Source organism: Venturia canescens, chromosome 7 (assembly GCF_019457755.1).
Source record: "Venturia canescens isolate UGA chromosome 7, ASM1945775v1, whole genome shotgun sequence".
NCBI classification, from domain to species: Eukaryota; Metazoa; Arthropoda; class Insecta; order Hymenoptera; family Ichneumonidae; genus Venturia; species Venturia canescens.
The window spans coordinates 20,715,493-20,727,626 of NC_057427.1; positions in this window are offsets into that span (position 1 = coordinate 20,715,493).

The following is a 12,134-nucleotide window of genomic DNA, read 5'->3' on the forward strand; positions in this document are numbered from 1 at the left end:
GTTTGAACTTTCAAATTTTCAAATTCATCTTTTGGGAAAAAGTTTCAATACTCAAATTTTCAAATCTATTTTTCGTGAGAAAGTTTCAACTGTCAAATTTTCAAATTCATCTTCCGTGAGAAAATTTCAACTGTCAAATTCTCAAATTCATCTATCGTGAAAAAGTTTCAATTGTAAAATTTTCAAATCTATCTTTCGTGAAATAGTTGCAACTGTCAAATTTTAAAATTCATTATTCAAGATAAAGTTTTAACTGTTAAATTCTCAAATTCATCTTTCGTGAAAAAGTTTCAATTCTCAAATTTTCAAATCTATTTTTCGTGAGAAAGTTTCAATTGTCAAATTTTCGAATCTATCTTTCGTGAAAAAGTTTCAATTGTAAAATTTTCAAATCTATTTTTCCTGAGAAAGTTTCAATTGTCAAATTTTCGAATCTATCTTTCGTGAAAAAGTTTCAACTGTCAAATTTTCAAATCCATCTTTCGTGAGAAAGTTTCAATTGTCAAATTCTCAAATTTATCTTTCGTGAAAAAATTTTAACTGCTAAATTCTCAAATTCGTCTTTCGTGAAAAAGTTTTAACTCTTAAATTCTCAAATTCATCTTTCGTGAAAAAGTTTCAATTGTAAAATTTTCGAATCTATTTTTCGTGAGAAAGTTTCTATTATCAAATTTTCAAATCTATCTTTCGTGAAAAAGTTTCAACTGTCAAATTTTCAAATTCATCTTTCGTGAGAAAGTTTTAACTGTTAAATTCTCAAATTCATCTTTCGTGAAAAACTTTTAACTGTTAAATTCTCAAATTCATCTATCGTGAAAAAGTTTCAATTGTAAAATTTTCAAATCTATCTTTCGTGAAATAGTTTCAACTGTCAAATTTTAAAATTCATTATTCGAGATAAAGTTTTATCTGTCAAATTTTTAAATTCGCCTTTTCTGAAAAAGTTTCAATTCTCAAATTTTCAAATTCATCTTTCCTGAGAAAGTTTCAATTGTCAAATTCTCAAATTCATCTTTTGTGAAAAAGTTTTAACTGTTAAATTCTCAAATTCATCTTTCGTGAAAAAGTTTCAATTGTAAAATTTTCAAATCTATCTTTCGTGAAATAGTTTCAACTGTCAAATTTTAAAATTCATTATTCGAGATAAAGTTTTAACTGTCAAATTTTCAAATTCGCCTTTTGTGAAAAAGGTTCAATTCTCAAATTTTTAAATTCATGTTTCGTAAGAAACGTTCAATTGTCAAATTTTCAAATCTATCTTTCGTGAAAAAGTTTCAAATTTCAAATTCGCAAATGAATCTTTCGTGAGAAAGTTTGAACTTTCAAATTTTCAAATTCAACTTTTGGGAAAAAGATGCAATTGTAAAATTTTCAAATCTATCTTTCGTGAAATAGTTTCAACTGTCAAATTTTAAAGATCATTATTCGAGATAAAGTTTTAACTGTCAAATTTTCAAATTCGCCTTTTGTGAAAAAGTTTCAATTCTCAAATTTTTAAATTCATGTTTCGTAAGAAACTTTCAATTGTCAAATTTTCAAATCTATCTTTCGTGAAAAAGTTTCAATTGTAAAATTTTCAAATCTATTTATCGAGAGAAAGTTTCAATTGTCAAATTCTCAAATTTACCTTTCGTGAAAAAGTTTTAACTGCTAAATTCTCAAATTCATCTTTCGTGAAAAAGTTTCAATTGTGAAATTCTCAAATTTACCTTTCGTAAAAAAGTTTTAATTGTTAAATTCTCAAATTCATCTTTCGTGAGAAAGTTTCCATTGTCAAATTCTCAAATTAATCTTTCGTGAAAAAGTTTTAACTGTTAAATTCTCAAATTCATCTTTCGTGAAAAAGTTTCAATTGTAAAATTTTCAAATCTATCTTTCGTGAAATAGTTTCAACTGTCAAATTTTAAAATTCATTATTCGAGATAAAGTTTTAACTGTCAAATTTTCAAATTCGCATTTTCTGAAAAAGTTTCAATTCTCAAATTTTTAAATTCATGTTTCGTAAGAAACTTTCAATTGTCAAATTTTCAAATCTATCTTTCGTGAAAAAGTTTCAATTTTCAAATTCTCAAATGAATCTTTCGTGAGAAAGTTTTAACTTTCAAATTTTCAAATTCGTCTTTTGTGAAAAAGTTTCAATACTCAAATTTTCAAATCTATTTTTCGTGAGAAACTTTCAACTATCAAATTTTCAAATGCATCTTTCGTGAGAACGTTTCAACTGTCAAATTCTCAAATTCATCTATCGTGAAAAAGTTTCAATTGTAAAATTTTCAAATCTATCTTTCGTGAAATAGTTGCAACTGTCAAATTTTAAAATTGATTATTCGAGATAAAGTTTTAACTGTTAAATTCTCAAATTCATCTTTCGTGAAAAAGTTTCAATTCTCAAATTTTCAAATCTATTTTTCGTGAGAAAGGTTCAATTGTCAAATTTTCGAATCTATCTTTCGTGAAAAAGTTTCAATTGTAAAATTTTCAAATCTATTTTTCCTGAGAAAGTTTCAATTGTCAAATTTTCGAATCTATCTTTCGTGAAAAAGTTTCAACTGTCAAATTTTCAAATTCATCTTTCGTGAGAACGTTTCAACTGTCAAATTCTCAAATTCATCTATCGTGAAAAAGTTTCAATTGTAAAATTTTCAAATCTATCTTTCGTGAAATAGTTGCAACTGTCAAATTTTAAAATTGATTATTCGAGATAAAGTTTTAACTGTTAAATTCTCAAATTCATCTTTCGTGAAAAAGTTTCAATTCTCAAATTTTCAAATCTATTTTTCGTGAGAAAGGTTCAATTGTCAAATTTTCGAATCTATCTTTCGTGAAAAAGTTTCAATTGTAAAATTTTCAAATATATTTTTCGTGAGAAAGTGTCAATTGTCAAATTTTCCAATCTATCTTTCGTGAAAAAGTTTCAACTGTCAAATTTTCAAATTCATCTTTCGTGAGAAAGTTTCAATTGTCAAATTCTCAAATTTATCTTTCGTGAAAAAATTTTAACTGCTAAATTCTCAAATTCGTCTTTCGTGAAAAAGTTTTAACTCTTAAATTTTCAAATCTATTTTTCGTGAGAAAGTTTCAACTGTCAAATTTTCAAATTCATCTTCCGTGAGAAAATTTCAACTGTCAAATTCTCAAATTCATCTATCGTGAAAAAGTTTCAATTGTAAAATTTTCAAATCTATCTTTCGTGAAATAGTTGCAACTGTCAAATTTTAAAATTCATTATTCAAGATAAAGTTTTAACTGTTAAATTCTCAAATTCATCTTTCGTGAAAAAGTTTCAATTCTCAAATTTTCAAATCTATTTTTCGTGAGAAAGTTTCAATTGTCAAATTTTCGAATCTATCTTTCGTGAAAAAGTTTCAATTGTAAAATTTTCAAATCTATTTTTCCTGAGTAAGTTTCAATTGTCAAATTTTCGAATCTATCTTTCGTGAAAAAGTTTCAACTGTCAAATTTTCAAATCCATCTTTCGTGAGAAAGTTTCAATTGTCAAATTCTCAAATTTATCTTTCGTGAAAAAATTTTAACTGCTAAATTCTCAAATTCGTCTTTCGTGAAAAAGTTTTAACTCTTAAATTCTCAAATTCATCTTTCGTGAAAAAGTTTCAATTGTAAAATTTTCGAATCTATTGTTCGTGAGAAAGTTTCTATTATCAAATTTTCAAATCTATCTTTCGTGAAAAAGTTTCAACTGTCAAATTTTCAAATTCATCTTTCGTGAGAAAGTTTTAACTGTTAAATTCTCAAATTCATCTTTCGTGAAAAACTTTTAACTGTTAAATTCTCAAATTCATCTATCGTGAAAAAGTTTCAATTGTAAAATTTTCAAATCTATCTTTCGTGAAATAGTTTCAACTGTCAAATTTTAAAATTCATTATTCGAGATAAAGTTTTAACTGTCAAATTTTTAAATTCGCCTTTTCTGAAAAAGTTTCAATTCTCAAATTTTCAAATTCATCTTTCGTGAGAAAGTTTCAATTGTCAAATTCTCAAATTTATCTTTCGTGAAAAAGTTTTAACTGCTCAATTCTCAAATTCATCTTTCATGAAAAAGTTCCAATTGTGAAATTCTCAAATTTACCTTTCGTAAAAAAGTTTTAATTGTTCAATTCTCAAATTCATCTTTCCTGAGAAAGTTTCAATTTTCAAATTCTCAAATTCATCTTTCGTGAAAAAGTTTTAACTGTTAAATTCTCAAATTCATCTTTCGTGAAAAAGTTTCAATTGTAAAATTTTCAAATCTATCTTTCGTGTAATAGTTTCAACTGTCAAATTTTAAAATTCATTATTCGAGATAAAGTTTTAACTGTCAAATTTTCAAATTAGCCTTTTGTGAAAAAGGTTCAATTCTCCAATTTTTAAATTCATGTTTCGTAAGAAACGTTCAATTGTCAAATTTTCAAATCTATCTTTCGTGAAAAAGTTTCAAATTTCAAATTCGCAAATGAATCTTTCGTGAGAAAGTTTGAACTTTCAAATTTTCAAATTCATCTTTTGGGAAAAAGTTTCAATACTCAAATTTTCAAATCTATTTTTCGTGATAAAGTTTCAACTGTCAAATTTTCAAATTCATCTTCCGTGAGAAAATTTCAACTGTCAAATTCTCAAATTCATCTATCGTGAAAAAGTTTCAATTCTCAAATTTTCAAATCTATTTTTCGTGAGAAAGGTTCAATTGTCAAATTTTCGAATCTATCTTTCGTGAAAAAGTTTCAATTGTAAAATTTTCAAATCTATTTTTCCTGAGAAAGTTTCAATTGTCAAATTTTCGAATCTATCTTTCGTGAAAAAGTTTCAACTGTCAAATTTTTAAATTCGCCTTTTCTGAAAAAGTTTCAATTCTCAAATTTTCAAATTCATCTTTCGTGAGAAAGTTTCAATTGTCAAATTCTCAAATTTATCTTTCGTGAAAAAGTTTGAACTGCTCAATTCTCAAATTCATCTTTCGTGAAAAAGTTCCAATTGTGAAATTCTCAAATTCACCTTTCGTAAAAAAGTTTTAATTGTTAAATTCTCAAATTCATCTTTCCTGAGAAAGTTTCAATTGTCAAATTCTCAAATTCATCTTTCGTGAAAAAGTTTTAACTGTTAAATTCTCAAATTCATCTTTCGTGAAAAAGTTTCAATTGTAAAATTTTCAAATCTATCTTTCGTGAAATAGTTTCAACTGTCAAATTTTGAAATTCATTATTCGAGATAAAGTTTTAACTGCTAAATTCTCAAATTCATCTTTCGTGAAATAGTTTCAACTGTCAAATTTTGAAATTCATTATTCGAGATAAAGTTTTAACTGTTAAATTCTCAAATTCATCTTTCGTGAGAAAGTTTCAATTGTCAAATTCTCAAATTCATCTTTGGTGAAAAAGTTTTAACTGTTAAATTCTCAAATTCATCTTTCGTGAAAAAGTTGCAATTGTAAAATTTTCAAATCTATCTTTCGTGAAATAGTTTCAACTGTCAAATTTTAAAGATTATTATTCGAGATAAAGTTTTAACTGTCAAATTTTCAAATTCGCCTTTTGTGAAAAAGTTTCAATTCTCAAATTTTTAAATTCATGTTTCGTAAGAAACTTTCAATTGTCAAATTTTCAAATCTATCTTTCGTGAAAAAGTTTCAATTGTAAAATTTTCAAATCTATTTATCGAGAGAAAGTTTCTATTATCAAATTTTCAAATCTATCTTTCGTCAAAAAGTTTCAACTGTCAAATTTTCAAATTCATCTTTCGTGAGAAAGTTTCAATTGTCAAATTCTCAAATTTATCTTTCGTGAAAAAGTTTTAACTGCTAAATTCTCAAATTCATCTTTCGTGAAAAAGTTTCAATTGTGAAATTCTCAAATTTACCTTTCGTAAAAAAGTTTTAATTGTTAAATTCTCAAATTCATCTTTCGTGAGAAAGTTTCAATTGTCAAATTCTCAAATTAATCTTTCGTGAAAAAGTTTTAACTGTTAAATTCTCAAATTCATCTTTCGTGAAAAAGTTTCAATTGTAAAATTTTCAAATCTATCTTTCGTGAAATAGTTTCAACTGTCAAATTTTAAAATTCATTATTCGAGATAAAGTTTTAACTGTCAAATTTTCAAATTCGCATTTTCTGAAAAAGTTTCAATTCTCAAATTTTTAAATTCATGTTTCGTAAGAAACTTTCAATTGTCAAATTTTCAAATCTATCTTTCGTGAAAAAGTTTCAATTGTAAAATTTTCAAATCTATTTATCGAGAGAAAGTTTCTATTATCAAATTTTCAAATTCGTCTTTTGTGAAAAAGTTTCAATACTCAAATTTTCAAATCTATTTTTCGTGAGAAACTTTCAACTATCAAATTTTCAAATGCATCTTTCGTGAGAACGTTTCAACTGTCAAATTCTCAAATTCATCTATCGTGAAAAAGTTTCAATTGTAAAATTTTCAAATCTATCTTTCGTGAAATAGTTGCAACTGTCAAATTTTAAAATTGATTATTCGAGATAAAGTTTTAACTGTTAAATTCTCAAATTCATCTATCGTGAAAAAGTTTCAATTCTCAAATTTTCAAATCTATTTTTCGTGAGAAAGGTTCAATTGTCAAATTTTCGAATCTATCTTTCGTGAAAAAGTTTCAATTGTAAAATTTTCAAATCTATTTTTCCTGAGAAAGTTTCAATTGTCAAATTTTCGAATCTGTCTTTCGTGAAAAAGTTTCAACTGTCAAATTTTCAAATTCATCTTTCGTGAGAAAGTTTCAATTGTCAAATTCTCAAATTTATCTTTCGTGAAAAAATTTTAACTGCTACATTCTCAAATTCGTCTTTCGTGAAAAAGTTTTAACTGTTAAATTCTCAAATTCATCTTTCGTGAAAAAGTTTCAATTGTAAAATTTTCAAATCTATCTTTCGTGAAATAGTTTCAACTGTCAAATTTTAAAATTCATTATTCGAGATAAAGTTTTAACTGTCAAATTTTCAAATTCGCCTTTTGTGAAAAAGGTTCAATTCTCAAATTTTTAAATTCATGTTTCGTAAGAAACGTTCAATTGTCAAATTTTCAAATCTATCTTTCGTGAAAAAGTTTCAAATTTCAAATTCGCAAATGAATCTTTCGTGAGAAAGTTTGAACTTTCAAATTTTCAAATTCAACTTTTGGGAAAAAGTTGCAATTGTAAAATTTTCAAATCTATCTTTCGTGAAATAGTTTCAACTGTCAAATTTTAAAGATCATTATTCGAGATAAAGTTTTAACTGTCAAATTTTCAAATTCGCCTTTTGTGAAAAAGTTTCAATTCTCAAATTTTTAAATTCATGTTTCGTAAGAAACTTTCAATTGTCAAATTTTCAAATCTATCTTTCGCGAAAAAGTTTCAATTGTAAAATTTTCAAATCTATTTATCGAGAGAAAGTTTCTATTATCAAATTTTCAAATCTATCTTTCGTCAAAAAGTTTCAACTGTCAAATTTTCAAATTCATCTTTCGTGAGAAAGTTTTAACTGTTAAATTCTCAAATTCATCTTTCGTGAAAAACTTTTAACTGTTAAATTCTCAAATTCATCTATCGTGAAAAAGTTTCAATTGTAAAATTTTCAAATCTATCTTTCGTGAAATAGTTTCAACTGTCAAATTTTAAAATTCATTATTCGAGATAAAGTTTTAACTGTCAAATTTTTAAATTCGCCTTTTCTGAAAAAGTTTCAATTCTCAAATTTTCAAATTCATCTTTCGTGAGAAAGTTTCAATTGTCAAATTCTCAAATTTATCTTTCGTGAAAAAGTTTTAACTGCTCAATTCTCAAATTCATCTTTCATGAAAAAGTTCCAATTGTGAAATTCTCAAATTTACCTTTCGTAAAAAAGTTTTAATTGTTCAATTCTCAAATTCATCTTTCCTGAGAAAGTTTCAATTTTCAAATTCTCAAATTCATCTTTCGTGAAAAAGTTTTAACTGTTAAATTCTCAAATTCATCTTTCGTGAAAAAGTTTCAATTGTAAAATTTTCAAATCTATCTTTCGTGTAATAGTTTCAACTGTCAAATTTTAAAATTCATTATTCGAGATAAAGATTTAACTGTCAAATTTTCAAATTAGCCTTTTGTGAAAAAGGTTCAATTCTCCAATTTTTAAATTCATGTTTCGTAAGAAACGTTCAATTGTCAAATTTTCAAATCTATCTTTCGTGAAAAAGTTTCAAATTTCAAATTCGCAAATGAATCTTTCGTGAGAAAGTTTGAACTTTCAAATTTTCAAATTCATCTTTTGGGAAAAAGTTTCAATACTCAAATTTTCAAATCTATTTTTCGTGATAAAGTTTCAACTGTCAAATTTTCAAATTCATCTTCCGTGAGAAAATTTCAACTGTCAAATTCTCAAATTCATCTATCGTGAAAAAGTTTCAATTCTCAAATTTTCAAATCTATTTTTCGTGAGAAAGGTTCAATTGTCAAATTTTCGAATCTATCTTTCGTGAAAAAGTTTCAATTGTAAAATTTTCAAATCTATTTTTCCTGAGAAAGTTTCAATTGTCAAATTTTCGAATCTATCTTTCGTGAAAAAGTTTCAACTGTCAAATTTTTAAATTCGCCTTTTCTGAAAAAGTTTCAATTCTCAAATTTTCAAATTCATCTTTCGTGAGAAAGTTTCAATTGTCAAATTCTCAAATTTATCTTTCGTGAAAAAGTTTGAACTGCTCAATTCTCATATTCATCTTTCGTGAAAAAGTTCCAATTGTGAAATTCTCAAATTCACCTTTCGTAAAAAAGTTTTAATTGTTAAATTCTCAAATTCATCTTTCCTGAGAAAGTTTCAATTGTCAAATTCTCAAATTCATCTTTCGTGAAAAAGTTTTAACTGTTAAATTCTCAAATTCATCTTTCGTGAAAAAGTTTCAATTGTAAAATTTTCAAATCTATCTTTCGTGAAATAGTTTCAACTGTCAAATTTTAAAATTCATTATTCGAGATAAAGTTTTAACTGTCAAATTTTCAAATTCGCATTTTCTGAAAAAGTTTCAATTCTCAAATTTTTAAATTCATGTTTCGTAAGAAACTTTCAATTGTCAAATTTTCAAATCTATCTTTCGTGAAAAAGTTTCAATTTTCAAATTCTCAAATGAATCTTTCGTGAGAAAGTTTTAACTTTCAAATTTTCAAATTCGTCTTTTGTGAAAAAGTTTCAATACTCAAATTTTCAAATCTATTTTTCGTGAGAAACTTTCAACTATCAAATTTTCAAATTCATCTTTCGTGAGAACGTTTCAACTGTCAAATTCTCAAATTCATCTATCGTGAAAAAGTTTCAATTGTAAAATTTTCAAATCTATCTTTCGTGAAATAGTTGCAACTGTCAAATTTTAAAATTGATTGTTCGAGATAAAGTTTTAACTGTTAAATTCTCAAATTCATCTTTCGTGAAAAAGTTTCAATTCTCAAATTTTCAAATCTATTTTTCGTGAGAAAGGTTCAATTGTCAAATTTTCGAATCTATCTTTCGTGAAAAAGTTTCAATTGTAAAATTTTCAAATATATTTTTCGTGAGAAAGTGTCAATTGTCAAATTTTCCAATCTATCTTTCGTGAAAAAGTTTCAACTGTCAAATTTTCAAATTCATCTTTCGTGAGAAAGTTTCAATTGTCAAATTCTCAAATTTATCTTTCGTGAAAAAATTTTAACTGCTAAATTCTCAAATTCGTCTTTCGTGAAAAAGTTTTAACTCTTAAATTCTCAAATTCATCTTTCGTGAAAAAGTTTCAATTCTAAAATTTTCGAATCTATTTTTCGTGAGAAAGGTTCTATTATCAAATTTTCAAATCTATCTTTCGTGAAAAAGTTTTAACTGTTAAATTCTCAAATTCATCTTTCGTGAGAAAGTTTTAACTGTTAAATTCTCAAATTCATCTTTCGTGAAAAACTTTTAACTGTTAAATTCTCAAATTCATCTATAGTGAAAAAGTTTCAATTGTAAAATTTTCAAATCTATCTTTCGTGAAATAGTTTCAACTGTCAAATTTTGAAATTCATTATTCGAGATAAAGTTTTAACTGCTAAATTCTCAAATTCATCTTTCGTGAAATAGTTTCAACTGTCAAATTTTGAAATTCATTATTCGAGATAAAGTTTTAACTGTTAAATTCTCAAATTCATCTTTCGTGAGAAAGTTTCAATTGTCAAATTCTCAAATTCATCTTTGGTGAAAAAGTTTTAACTGTTAAATTCTCAAATTCATCTTTCGTGAAAAAGTTGCAATTGTAAAATTTTCAAATCTATCTTTCGTGAAATAGTTTCAACTGTCAAATTTTAAAGATTATTATTCGAGATAAAGTTTTAACTGTCAAATTTTCAAATTCGCCTTTTGTGAAAAAGTTTCAATTCTCAAATTTTTAAATTCATGTTTCGTAAGAAACTTTCAATTGTCAAATTTTCAAATCTATCTTTCGTGAAAAAGTTTCAATTGTAAAATTTTCAAATCTATTTATCGAGAGAAAGTTTCTATTATCAAATTTTCAAATCTATCTTTCGTCAAAAAGTTTCAACTGTCAAATTTTCAAATTCATCTTTCGTGAGAAAGTTTCAATTGTCAAATTCTCAAATTTATCTTTCGTGAAAAAGTTTTAACTGCTAAATTCTCAAATTCATCTTTCGTGAAAAAGTTTCAATTGTGAAATTCTCAAATTTACCTTTCGTAAAAAAGTTTTAATTGTTAAATTCTCAAATTCATCTTTCGTGAGAAAGTTTCAATTGTCAAATTCTCAAATTAATCTTTCGTGAAAAAGTTTTAACTGTTAAATTCTCAAATTCATCTTTCGTGAAAAAGTTTCAATTGTAAAATTTTCAAATCTATCTTTCGTGAAATAGTTTCAACTGTCAAATTTTAAAATTCATTATTCGAGATAAAGTTTTAACTGTCAAATTTTCAAATTCGCATTTTCTTAAAAAGTTTCAATTCTCAAATTTTTAAATTCATGTTTCGTAAGAAACTTTCAATTGTCAAATTTTCAAATCTATCTTTCGTGAAAAAGTTTCAATTGTAAAATTTTCAAATCTATTTATCGAGAGAAAGTTTCTATTATCAAATTTTCAAATTCGTCTTTTGTGAAAAAGTTTCAATACTCAAATTTTCAAATCTATTTTTCGTGAGAAACTTTCAACTATCAAATTTTCAAATGCATCTTTCGTGAGAACGTTTCAACTGTCAAATTCTCAAATTCATCTATCGTGAAAAAGTTTCAATTGTAAAATTTTCAAATCTATCTTTCGTGAAATAGTTGCAACTGTCAAATTTTAAAATTGATTATTCGAGATAAAGTTTTAACTGTTAAATTCTCAAATTCATCTATCGTGAAAAAGTTTCAATTCTCAAATTTTCAAATCTATTTTTCGTGAGAAAGGTTCAATTGTCAAATTTTCGAATCTATCTTTCGTGAAAAAGTTTCAATTGTAAAATTTTCAAATCTATTTTTCCTGAGAAAGTTTCAATTGTCAAATTTTCGAATCTGTCTTTCGTGAAAAAGTTTCAACTGTCAAATTTTCAAATTCATCTTTCGTGAGAAAGTTTCAATTGTCAAATTCTCAAATTTATCTTTCGTGAAAAAATTTTAACTGCTACATTCTCAAATTCGTCTTTCGTGAAAAAGTTTTAACTGTTAAATTCTCAAATTCATCTTTCGTGAAAAAGTTTCAATTGTAAAATTTTCAAATCTATCTTTCGTGAAATAGTTTCAACTGTCAAATTTTAAAATTCATTATTCGAGATAAAGTTTTAACTGTCAAATTTTCAAATTCGCCTTTTGTGAAAAAGGTTCAATTCTCAAATTTTTAAATTCATGTTTCGTAAGAAACGTTCAATTGTCAAATTTTCAAATCTATCTTTCGTGAAAAAGTTTCAAATTTCAAATTCGCAAATGAATCTTTCGTGAGAAAGTTTGAACTTTCAAATTTTCAAATTCAACTTTTGGGAAAAAGTTGCAATTGTAAAATTTTCAAATCTATCTTTCGTGAAATAGTTTCAACTGTCAAATTTTAAAGATCATTATTCGAGATAAAGTTTTAACTGTCAAATTTTCAAATTCGCCTTTTGTGAAAAAGTTTCAATTCTCAAATTTTTAAATTCATGTTTCGTAAGAAACTTTCAATTGTCAAATTTTCAAATCTATCTTTCGCGAAA